Here is a 12,731-nt window from a genome sequence, read left to right on the forward strand (position 1 = left end):
CCCTTCAGACGGCCAAAGGCGCACTCCACCTCCAAGCAAGCCGGATTCAGGCGAGAGTTAAAGAGGTCCCTGCTCGCATCCAGGTGTCCAGTGAATGGCTTCATGAGCCAGGTCATAAGGAGGTTCGCCGTGTCAGCCACAATGCACGTAGGTATCTGCACATCCCCGACTGCATAGTTTCACTCCAGAAAGAATGACCCAGCCTGCCGGCTGCGGTTCAGGTATGAGTTCCGGAAGATGCGGGCATCGCGTGCCCGGCCTGACCACCCGACGCAAATGTCTGTGAATTCTCCCCAACACAGTGAAAAGCAGAAAAAAACCCTGAACCTGAAAGTAAACTGCTGTGGTGTCCGAGGAAGCAGGGCAACCAGAGCAAGCACCGCAGCAGCTTTGCTTTCCCTCCAGGAGGTAGGCAAGCCAGAAGCAGGAGCAGAGCAACGGCTGTCTGGGGGATCCCTTTAAGCACGTGTCTATGCAAAGGGCAGGCAGCAACACTTGGAAATAAAGGCTGCCCCCATGCCCTGCCAGAAGCACTTCTGGGTGCCTTTTTTTTTTTGAAAGAGCATCCGGCAGTCTGGACGCTCTTTTTCAAAAAAGCTGATAGCATGATGCGGAGCAAAAAAATCAATCTAGAAGCTTTTTCAACAGAGGCTTTTTCGAAAAATACTTTAGAAAAGGCCTCTGTTGAAAAAGGCGTGTAGTTTAGACGCACCATCGGCGGCCATTTGCTGATAGACAGGCACAAATCTCTAAGGGTGTGTCTCCACTACAAAGTTAATTTGAACAAACAGCCATTAGTTGAAATTAACTTTAATAGCGGCTATACATACAAACTGCTTAATTCAAACTAGGTAAACCTCGCTCTATGAGGAGTAACGCCTAGTTCAAATTAAGTAGTTCGAATTAAGGGCTGTGTAGCCACTTAATTCGAACTAGTTGGAGGCTAGCCCTTCCTAGGTTGCCCTGGTGGCCACTCTGGGCCAAACCAGGGAAACTTTTCTGCCCTCCTCCCGGCCCTGGAGCCCTTAAAGGGCCACGGTCTGGCTGCAGTGCTTGTGCCAGTTGCAAGCCTGCCAGCACCCAGCCAGCAGACCCTGCACCTGGCATGGCATGAGCCAGCCACTGGCTGCCACCCAGCCCTCTGCCTGTTCCCAGGACCAGGCCGATGGCTCCCAGGAGCCTGCCCGGGGCTGCAAGAGGCGGGCGCCCGCCTGATCTAGTGCAGAGATCGTGGACCTCATCAAGGTTCGGGGGGAGGCCTCCATCATCCATGATCTCCACACTAGGCACAGGAATATGGCCATGTAGAGCAGGATAGCTGCCAGCCTGGCCACAAAAGGTCACATGTGAACCCATGAGCAGGTTTTCATGAAAATCAAGTTGGTCCAGTGAGATTCCCGGCCCTGAGCTTAGAACATAAGAACGGCCGTACTGAGTCAGACCAAACGTCCATCTAGCCAAGTAGCTTGTCTGCCGACAGGGGACAGCACCAGGTACCCGGAGGGGATGGACCTAAGACAATGACCAAACGATTTGTCTCGTGCCATCCATCTCCAGCCTTCCACAAACAGAGGCCAGGGACACCGTTCCTACTCCATGGACCCAACCTCCCTGAATTTATCTAACTTCTCGTTAAACTCTGTTATAGTTCTAGCCTTCACAGCCTCCTGTGGCAAGGAGTTCCACAGGTTGACTATGTGCTGTGAGAAGAACTACTTTCGCTTATTAGTTTTAAGCCTGCTGTGCATTCATTTCATTTGGTGTCCTCTAGTCCTTCTATTATGAGAACTAATGAAGAACTTTTCTTTATTCACCCTCTCCATACCACTCATGATTTTATAGACTTCTATCATATCCCCCTCAGTCTCCTCTTTTCTAAGCTGAAAAGTCCCAGTCTGTTTAGCCTCTCTTCATATGGGACCTGTTCCAAACCCCTAATCATTGTAGTTGCCCTTTTCTGAACCCTTTCCAAAGCCAAAATATCTTTTTTGAGGTGAGGAGACTACATCTGTACACAGTACTGAAGATATGGCGTACCATAGTTTTATACTTCCCCTCCTCCTTCCCCTGGCTTCCCCCTTCCAGCTCCCTCCTCCCAGGTTTCCACCTCCCCTCTCTCCCCAGTCTCCCCAGAGGTTAATCCCCACCCCTCAGTTTTCAAAAATAGAAACTCTCTTTATTTAACAACACACGTGTCATTTATTTTTTACATCAGGAAGGGTAAGTGGAAGGAGGTTAGGGAGGAATGGGGCATGAGCCCCCGATGGGGAGGACTGGGGTGGCTCTGCGGGCTCCTCGGGGTGGAAGCTCTCCTGCAGGGTTTCCTGACTCCTGACAGCCTCCCAATTGATCCCCTTGGATGGCAGCCTGCGGCAAGTGCAGCCGGGCTGATGGCCAAGTGCTTTGATGTGCCTCCAAGACAGGACTGCTTTGCTGTCCCTCATTGAGGTAGACAAGCAAGTGGGGAACCCTGAGAACTGTCTGTCCGGGGTGGGGGGTCGGGTTCCTTTAAGCACAACCGTCGGCTAGGAGCGCCACACTCTAAGTCCTAACCTGATGCCCTGCAGGCACTGGTTCTGGCCAGCCTTAACTTCGGTTCAGGGTCCACTCAATGTGGATATGCTATTTTGAATTAGCAAAATGCTAATTCGAATTAGTTTTTAGGTCTAGATGCACTAATTTGAATTAGCTTAGTTCGAATTAACTAATTTGAATTAAGTTAGTTCCAATTAGTGCTGCAGTGTAGACATACCCTAAGGGTGTGTCTACACTGTACCATTTTTCTGGAATAAGGGACATTATTCTGGCAGAACAACAGTAGCATCCACACAGCAATTGTGTTATTTCAAAAGAAAATTGAAACAATGGAGGGCTTATTCCTCAGGGAATGAGGTGTACCAGTGTTGGAAAAATGCCTCTTCTGAAAAAGCTTTTTCAGCAGCGGGTGAGCGACTGGATGCTCCTCTGCTCCTATGTCAAAATAGCACCTCATTCTAAAGTTAGTCCTTTCCAGTGCATCCTGGGGCGCTAAATTGAGATAGAGCGTCCACACTACCGGGAAGCCTCAAAATTAGTCTGAGATAAGCTCCCCTAATGTAGATGTGCTATTTCCAAAATCAGCTTTTCCAGAAGATATCTTCCAGAATAGCTTTCTCCGAACGAAACTTGCGATGAAGACATATCCTTAGGGTATGTTTACACTGCAGGCTTATTTCAAAAAGCACTTAGTGATTTCAAACTAAAGCTTCACACTGATTGGATGCAGAATTGCATTTAAGGCCACTCAGAACCACTTCAGGCAGGGCTTCGGGTCAGCAATTACTTCTGGGAGCTGCTGCTTGAGGCTATCTGAGACCCTTTCACCTGGCAGGGCAGGCTCGTGGGTCCATCCCACCCACCCTGGGAGTGGCCAAACAGCCAACATAGATCCCCCCCCAGGGATGGAGCTGGCTCCCACATTAGGAAGGCAGGAGAAGGTACCCACTGAAGGCAGGGAGACAGAGTGGGATCTCCAGTGAACTCAGGGATAGGGCAGGGATTTGTCTGGGGAGCACAGAATGCTGGGCTTGATCCCACCCCCCTCTGCCCACACCATCTGCCTCAGGGATGGGCCTAGGTCCTGTGTTAGAGAAGCGGGATAAGGGACCCTCTGAAGGTAGCAAAGTGACCCCGCCCCTGGTACAGCCATTTCTCGGGTGCTTCTCTTTTCCCTGGAGGGACAGCAAAGCCTTAGCTCTGACTGCTCCGGTTGCTCTTGTGGACACCTCAGCTTGCCAGTCGTGGAGCTAGAGCTGCGTCTGGGCACTCAATGGCCCTTAGCTATCGTGCTGCAGTTTCTACAGGCTGCCGTCCTGGCCATGCAACCACCAGCTGATTGTCTGGGAGCGCAGCTCTTCCAGCTGCACCACGCTGTGCACCGCTGCTTCTTGTGCTGGAGACTAGATCTGACGGGTGGGACCGGTTCGACATGGAGCTCTGGGATGACGAACAGCTGCTCCAGAATTTGTGCACGAGGAAGGAGACCTTCCTGGAGCTGTGTTCCTGGCTCTCCCCTGCCCTCACACGACGGGACACACACATGTGACCCACATTCCCCTCTGGAAAAGCGGGTCACCATTGCCGTGTGGAAGGTCACCACGCCGGACAGCTACCGTATGTGTCGGGAATCAGTTTGGTGTGGAAAAGTCGACTGTCAGGGCCTACGTCATGCAGGCGTGGCGCTCTCCAGCTAAGGTCCCGGAAGAGGGGTGTGAAGTGCTGGAATGGGGAATCCTAGGGAAAGGGTGGTTGGGGGTGGTGGAGAAGCCCCTTTCCCAGGCAATTTTTCAGTCCCACCCTCACAGAGCCCTGCCAGGGATAGGCTACGTAGGGGGTGGCTCCTGATATGTGTGGGCAGGGAAGGGGTGGGCTGGGGGACCTGCACGGGGCTCAGGCACCCCAGTGATTCTCTGTTTGTTGGTCTCCTGCTACAGGTGGTGCGGTGTGATGGTGTGTCGGGGAGCCCCCATCCCCATCCCCAGCCAGCATAGCATAGGAGAGATGTTAACACAGGAGCGAGGGCAGACAGCCTTAGTCCTCTCGTGGGGAAGGGGCTTCACCCCCTTTCTTAGTCTCGGCTGGGCTAGGTGAAGTGAGGATGTTTTAGACCAACTCAACTGCCAGGCCCTACCCCCTAGCCTGATGGCTGACCCTGCTTCTCTTCTTTTGTCTCACCCTCTGGGAACAGCCTTATCTGCTCAGGCTGAGACTTAGGTGTGTGGGGCTAATACACATGAGGAGTGACTCATTGGGAATCACACATAGCAACACAGCCAGGAGGGAACACCGGGTTACAAAGTAGACAGCACCCGCACTATGTCACATGCGGGCCATCGACACCATCCAGCTGCTCAGGGTCATCCACCTCAGCAACACGGAACCGTGTGGTAGTGATATTATTGATGGCACCCACATCCCTGTCCAAGCACCGACTACGCCGACTACCAGGCATCTATGTATATAAACCACAAGGTTACTTGTCCATGGTCCCACAGGCCCTCTCAACCACCGTGGGCAGTTTATTCACATTTTCTTAGGCTGGTCGAGGAAGGCACGTGATGCTTGCATGTTCTGCGACTCCAGAGACTTCCAGAAGCTGGAGGCAGGCAGTTTATTCCCTGACCTCATCATCAGGGTGGGAGATGTGTACATGCAACTGTGCATTGTGGGGGATGTGACCTACATTCTGTTGCCCTGGCTCACGAAGCTTTACACCGGACACCTTGACCCTAGCAAGGAATGCTTCAATTCTCGGCTTGGCCGGGCCCGCCCTGTAGTGGAGGGTGCATTTGGGTGTCTCAAGGTGAGGTAGGTATAGCTCCATATATTTATTTAATATAAATAAATATATGGAGCTATACCTATCTCATAGACCTGGAAGAGACCTTGATAGGTCATTGAATCCATTCCCCTGTCCTCGTGGCAGGACCAAGTACCATTCCTGACAGCTTTGCCCCAAATCCCATCCTCAAGGATTGAATTCACAACCCTGGGTTTAGCAGATCAATGCTCAAACCACTGAGCTATTCCTCCCCCCATAGGTTGAAATGTCTTGTCACCTGGCTGGATGTTGGGGAATGAAACATTCCCCCAAGTAGTGGCCAGTGTTCTGTGCTCTACAGTATTTGTGATCCGAAGGGGGAGGTGTTCCTCCTGGGCGGAGGGGCAAAGGGAGGCCAGGTCAGCAGGCTCTTTGAACAGCTGTGCACAGCTGCCATCCAGCAGGCTTATCAGGTGGGGGTGCACATCCGGGAGCCCATGAGGGAAAGTTTATCACAAGGACCCCAGTGACACGCTCCCCAGGACCTCCCCACTAGGGGCCTGTGCCTTGCCCCTCTTTGCCTTTCCTCTCTTAATCCTCCCCCTCCTCCCCTGCAGAGACAATAAAACTGACACTGTTACCAAAAAACAAAGTGGGTGTGTTTTTTATTTGGGGTCAAAGTAGCTGGAGAGGGGCTGGGGAAAGAATCTGGGAGAGGAAAGTGGGTGGAGGGAGAACCTTTGAGGGTGAAGGAGGGGTAAAGAGAGTCTCAGAGTTGTACAGAGTACTTGAAATAATTTGTATAGCTCAAATTGTGTATCTTGAGTATCTTAGCTCCATGCTATTTCAAAATGGCTTATTTCATCATTTGGCGCCGTCTACGTGATGCCAAATTTCAAAATAAGGTGCTCTAAGAAAATGTCCCTTTCGCCTCATAGAATGATATTCACAGGGAGTTTGGAATAATGAATCCAAAAAAACCAAGTTTGCTGTGAAGATGAGGGGTTGATATTTTGGGATTCTTGGGTATATGGAAATAGCATTGCAGTGTAGCTGTAATGTTTGGCTATGTTCACACTGGAGAATTAAGGTATTTTGGGGGTTATTTCAAATAAAGTATTTGAAAATATTTTTCAAAATAGTGTGTTCCCACAACAGGGAAGCATCAAAATTTGTGAGAGGTAGGCTCCCTTAGAATATGCTATGTAGCATGTCCTTACTAAGAGTCAATGTAGTGTAGACATACTTTAACAAGTATTTCAGAACAAAACCTGCCAAAATGTAATGGGGAAATGCTATTTCAAAATAGAGTAATTACAAGTCTTCTCTATCTGAGGCAGGCTTCCCTAAAGTGGATGTGCTACCTTGATTTAGAGCCCCAGGAAACACTAGAGCATAATTACTTTAATGGCCCTAGGAAGGAGCTATTTGTAAATAGCGACAGTGGAGCATACACAATATTGGTATTTAGAAATAGCAATTTCAACAATGGCATTATTCTGGAACAATAAACTCTCATGTCACAAAAAATAAGAAGCCTGTTATTCTGAAATACGTTCAAAATAACGGGCTTCCCCTCTGGATGCTCACGTTACCACTTTTCTAAAGTGATGTCTTATAGACGTGCTGTTAGTTACTCCCCAGTGCTTCCTGGGACTCCATTTTGAGTGACTGTGGGGAGTACTTACTTTGTTATACAGCACAAGCCTTACATTGAAATAACAATCTTTTTTATTGGGAAATAAGATCATCTGAGCATATACACTGAATCCATGTCAATTTAAAACTGGAAATATTATAAGGTTAGAAATGCCCCATTCCGAAATACCTGCCCTTAGCAGAGCAACAGTGACACTCGGTGGTCATCGGCGGTAATGCACGTATAATTCTGCAGCGCCTCCACAGTGCCACTCGGTGGTCATTGCAGGTAATGCACGTATAATTCTGTAGCGCCTCCACAGTGCCACTCGGTGGTCATTGCAGGTAATGCACGTATAATTCTGCAGCGCCTCCACAGTGCCACTCGGTGGTCATTGCAGGTAATGCACGTATAATTCTGCAGCGCCTCCACAGTGACACTCGGTGGCCATTTGCGGTATTGCGGGCACAATTCTCTAAGGCTGTGTCTAGACTGTGTAGATTGGCACAAGAGGGCTTTTTCCCAAGCGGGAGCATCACTGTTCTTGTGCAAGAACATGGACAATCTTATAGTAGATCGTCAGTGTTCTTGTGCAAATTCTCGCAGCCAGTTTAGACAGCTGTCAAGATTTTGTGCAAAAGCAGCCACTTTTGCGCAAAATCTTGCCAGTCTAGATGCACCTTTAGGCTACGTCTAGACTGGCATGATTGTCCGGAAATGCTTTTAATGGAAAAATTTTCCGTTAAAGTCATTTTCAGAACAGAACATCTAGATTGGCAAGAATGCTTTTACGCAAAAAGTGCTTTTGTGGAAAAGCATCTGTCCCAATCTAGATGCGCTTTTCTGCAAAAAAGCCCCAATCGCCATTTTTGTGTTTGGGGCTCTTTTGCAGAAAACAAATCTGAGCTGTCTTCACTGGCCCTTTTGCTCAAAAGGGAGCAGAATAGTATTTCTGCAAGAAGCACTGATTTCTTACAGTAGGAAGTCAGTGCTTTTGTGGAAATTCAAGCGGCCAGTATAGACAGCTGGCAAGTTTTTCTGGAAAAACGGCTGATTTTTCCAGAAAAACTGGCCAGTCTAGACACAGCTCTGGGGAATAGTTATTTCAAAATAACAGGCCAATTCACGCTCACTCAATTTGTCCTGTGTCTGTTGCTAGTTGTCCTCCACGTACACTCAGTTTCCTCAGACTGGGCCTCGGGTTTGGGCAAGAGTAAGGGGTCTGGCTCTGGGTGAGATTTTTGAGGTGTGGGGTTGGGGCAGGGTTTTGTGGTGTGGGAAGGGGTGAGGGGTTTTGTGTTTACCTCCACTGTCTCGGGCCCATGGGACATTTGAAATGGAATGGCTCCTAGGTAATTGCTACCTTTGTCCTTTACCAGTGGTGCTGGGGTGGGTGGGTGGGTGGGTGTGTGTGTGTAGGGCTGGGTTGCCTTTAGAACTGAGCACTCTCCTAGCAGCTGCTGCTCCATACTTGGCCACCCATGTTCTAATTTGTGTCAGGATTGAGGTCTGAGACCTTTGTGTATGAAAATTAAGTATTGGGGGAGGCAGTGGGGTCTAGAGGAGATGGGGGGAGGGAGCCTGAAAGGAAGCATTGGCCAGTGTTGAACTTCACATCATCAGAGTACAAGTTCTCACAGGTTGCCATTTGCCCATCATATTGGCTCTGGGGGGCATGGTGGGTTTCTTGTTTGTATCAGGTGGCCTGGCACTATAACAGGGAACAACCCCCCCCCTTCATCTTGAGAATGAGGCATGTGTATCCTCTCTGGCACCAGCCAAGTAATGTTTCCTACACTCTGCATATACTCCAGTTCAAACACCCTCTTCACTACATCTAAAGTAGCTATTTCAGCACCCAGTAGCTATGTTCGCCCTGAGAAACCCTATTTCAGGTTCCTAAAAGGAAAACATTGCCCCCAGAAAGGGGGGTGACTGTAGCCTCACCTGGTCACAGAGTTTGAGTCTGTGGAGATTAGTATTTGTTAGGAGAACAGATGATAAATGCTTCAGCATGAGCTGCTCTTGCTGCTGCTAATGTAGAAATGAAGTAAAGGGAGTCTGTGGCCTATGAGTCTGCATTTATACCTGCCTTTGGCCTGCAAGGCATGCTGGGATATTGAGGGGCGGAGCTTATGGTAGCATTTAAGCTGGGCATCTAGGCCCAGGGAGTCATTCAGCTTTGGGTTGCTTTGAGGAGGTGTAGCTAGGTACTCCTACGATCATGGTGAGTGTTGATATTGGGTAACGCTGGGCTGTATTTTTGGTTAAAGTACCATTCTTCTGTTCTCATTTTTGTATTGTGATTTAATTGCATTTTATGTTATTTGTAGTGTATTTAATGCATGCGGGAAGATGATACAGGGAATTGTTTCCGATAGCCATTCTGCAAAACACACATCATTAGCATCGATAGGATTTCTAGAGTGTCTGCTGCAGAAGCATAGCAGTTTTCTGGCTGGGTTAGGCAGGGGCTGCTCTGAGACTACTGTAATGTGTAATGCAAGTTCTCTCTGATTCATTGTACTTGTGGGGCTTTAGATGACTGAACGTGAAAGAAAAGGGGAAAAAATATAGCTGAAGTTAGCAATCAGGTTTGCAGTCGGGTTTTATTTGCATTTGCAAGTATTGTCCAATTTTGTATGGATCGGTGTTGTCATTTTCAAGATGCGTGAATATTTTTATGCATTTTTCTCGTAGCGCCGTAGGTCCGTGAGTCCTCGACTACTGAGGGGAACGAGACATCGAGAGGGGAAACGCCCATCAAATCGTCCTAGTTAAGTATCTGCCAAAGGGTTTGATGACGAGAAGCATTCCTGTGGTTGCGTCTTCTTGTTTTTGTACAGAAGCTCTCTAAATGGTGACTGTTGCTAACGGGAGTAGGAAAGGCATGCGGGTGGAAGGTCATTGTAGGAAGGGACCATGAATTTTCTCTGGAGGAAAGGGTGTTTCTGGGCCAGTGACCCATCTGTAGCTAGAGATGCTCCACTCTCAGTTTCCTGTCTGTTACACTGCACTGGGTTTGCATAATTGGTCACCGCTACTTTTTTCTTTCATCCTCTTCTGGGTGTTGGTTTTCTGCAGAGCACGAGAGCATCTTAGTTAACGATGGGCTACTGTGGCAGCGAGAGAGGGAGTAGGAGCAGGAGTATGTAGAAGCGTAGCCATTTTTCGTGTCCTCAAAAGCTATCGAGAGGGAGGGGGTGCGGCAGCGGGGCACGGGGAGTCTACTTTGTAAAAGAAATGTCTTTTGTTAATGAAGCAGTAGGCGGTTGAAGTTTGCTCATGGGCAAGAATGGTACCGGATGCAGATGCCGGTCATCACGTTCCACAGAGGATTGTGACCATTTGTTCATTTGTCCGGGAAGACGTCACTGACCGAGGGACGACGACGTACGAGAGCGATGGCCTGTAGACAAAGGAAAGGCCGTCGAGAGCAGGAGGGGACATCAAAGTTAAGTGTCTTTCTGAGAGTCGGACGGTCAGAAGGATTTGTGAGGCTGAGGTTCATTGTTTAGGAACAGGAGTCCTGTCACACGTGGCTATTGTCAAGAGGGATGGGAGCGGGGGGGTCATTATACGGAGGAAGTGAGTATTTCTCCCGAGAGAGCGATGCACATGCTGTAGTAAAAACTAAGTGTGCTTCTTCCCCTCCATTGCTTAAGCTCGAAACAGCACATATCATTTAGCTGATTGCGCATGTCTTAGAAGCTGCTAAACTTTCTGCCAGGGAACTGAGTAAACTTGCAGTGACCAATCATGTTGTGACACGGTGACCAGAAGGAATGTGAAATCTATAAAAGTTTCAGCTCAGGCAATGCTCAAGGTCGACCTTGCTTTGAGCACTGAGCTCTTTTGCCGAACTTGTTTGCAAACAATAAAATAGAGTTGGACCCAGCCTGAAAGTGTGACTCTCTTCTTGAGGCAAATTGAACTAGCCTGCAGGGGACAAAATTAGCAATTTATGCAACAATGTCACTAGAGATGCACTGGGTTTGCACGAGCGGTCACCACTATCTCTGTCTTTGGTTCTATATGCAGTTGTGGTTTTCTGAGGCAGATGCGAGCGTCCTAGTTAGCGAGAGGCCCCAGCGGGGTGGGAAATGTGGAGGGCTACGTTCAGGAAGCGAGTTGCATCTTTGTCATAGATACGAACGCGTCAGGGGTCTTTCGGGCATCAAATCGGTTATTTTAGCAAACAGAGCGATAACATAGCATTGTCGCTTTTAGCGATAATGTGGAATTTGTTGTTGACGTGCCACAGGAGGATTTGAGTACAGAGCCGAGGGAGCGAGGCACGGCAAGTCCATCCTGTTCAGTCCTCGCGGTTTGAAGTAACGGAGATGCAAGCGGAAGTGGCATAACCGGTGGCGTCCGTGAGGTAAGTGTTAAGTAAGAGCTTTGAGCGCAGCCTCGACTGAGGGAACGTGGCCTTTGCCGTGTTAGGTGAGGCGGGCTAATTGTGAAAGGGTCCTTGGCCAATTACATAAGTAACTCGGATGCTGTTTTTCCATGCCTGTCATCGCTTCTAAGGCGGCGTGCCGTCGTCGGGTCATTAGCGTGGTTGTCATCACGTATGATTGAACATGTTGAGTTTTGTCATTTTCTTCGAACAGATTGCAGATGTGCGATGTAGGCGTGGAGATGCGTCGGTATTATCGGAAGGATGGGAATAACGGCGACGAGGGCCGTGTGGAACGTGCGTGGCGTGGGGTGAGCATCGCGATACTAGTGTGGCTAGGGGTCTTGTGACGTGCGATTCTCGATGTAGTTATTTAAGGGTTTGTGGGGGAACGGGACAGAGTCATGTCAAAATAGATGCCATTTCTATAAATGTGAGTGGCTTACAATAGACTTTAGTGCATAGGCCATTTGTCACGTTAAGTTTTTGTCATCGTTGTAGGTTCTGCATCCAGAAGATATCTAATTTGGAGAATCAGTGATGCAGTTGGCGAGTGGGGGAATTTTTTCCCTCACGGAAGTGGATTTGATTTCACGTTTGCAAGTTAAGTATGGCCATCGATTGTGGTGTTTATTTGTTGCGCGTGCTCTGTGTTTCACTTGGGAAATGTGGTTCACTGGGTGCACGTCACTGGGGAAATTCACATGTGTTTTTTGGAAGCGAAGGTTTGCATTTGTCATACGTGCCTTAACCGTGAGAATTGTTTTTCATTTCCATAGGAAGTGTTCCCCGTTGGTGCGATGTGAAGATTTCGCCATGACCGGAGAACAGTTTGGCGTGTCTTTGTCGGTTTGGAAGATGAAGAGTTTGCATAGGATTCACTTTCAGATTTGCAAGTTAAGTACGGTCACGATCAGGGTTTTGTTTGTTGTGCATGCTCTGCGTTTCGCTTGGGAAATGTGGTTCACCGGGTGCATGTCACTGGGGAAATTCACATACATAATGTAGCACCTGTGTTTTGGAAGTGAAGGTTTGTGTTTGTTATATGTGCCTTAACTGTGAGAATTGTTTTTCATTTCAATAGGAAGTGTTCTCCATCGTCGTGATCTGAAGATTTCTCTGTGAATGCAGAAGAGTTCCATGTGATTTTGCCATTTTTGAAGATTCGATTTCAAGTTAAGTACAGTTCTCGATCGGCGGCTGGATTTTTGTCGCACGTGCTCTGTGTTTTGCTTGGGAAATACGGTTCACCGGGTGCATGTCACTTGGGGAAATTCACCTGTACTATGTTGCATATATGTGCGTTTTGGAAGCTGAGGTAGTTTGCGTTTGTCGTGTGTGCCTTAACCGTGAGAATTGTTTTTCATTTCCACAGGAAGCGTTCCGTGTCG

The sequence above is a fragment of the Pelodiscus sinensis genome, chromosome 6, assembly GCF_052426305.1.
Source record: "Pelodiscus sinensis isolate ZL-2025 chromosome 6, ASM5242630v1, whole genome shotgun sequence".
Classification (NCBI taxonomy): domain Eukaryota; kingdom Metazoa; phylum Chordata; order Testudines; family Trionychidae; genus Pelodiscus; species Pelodiscus sinensis.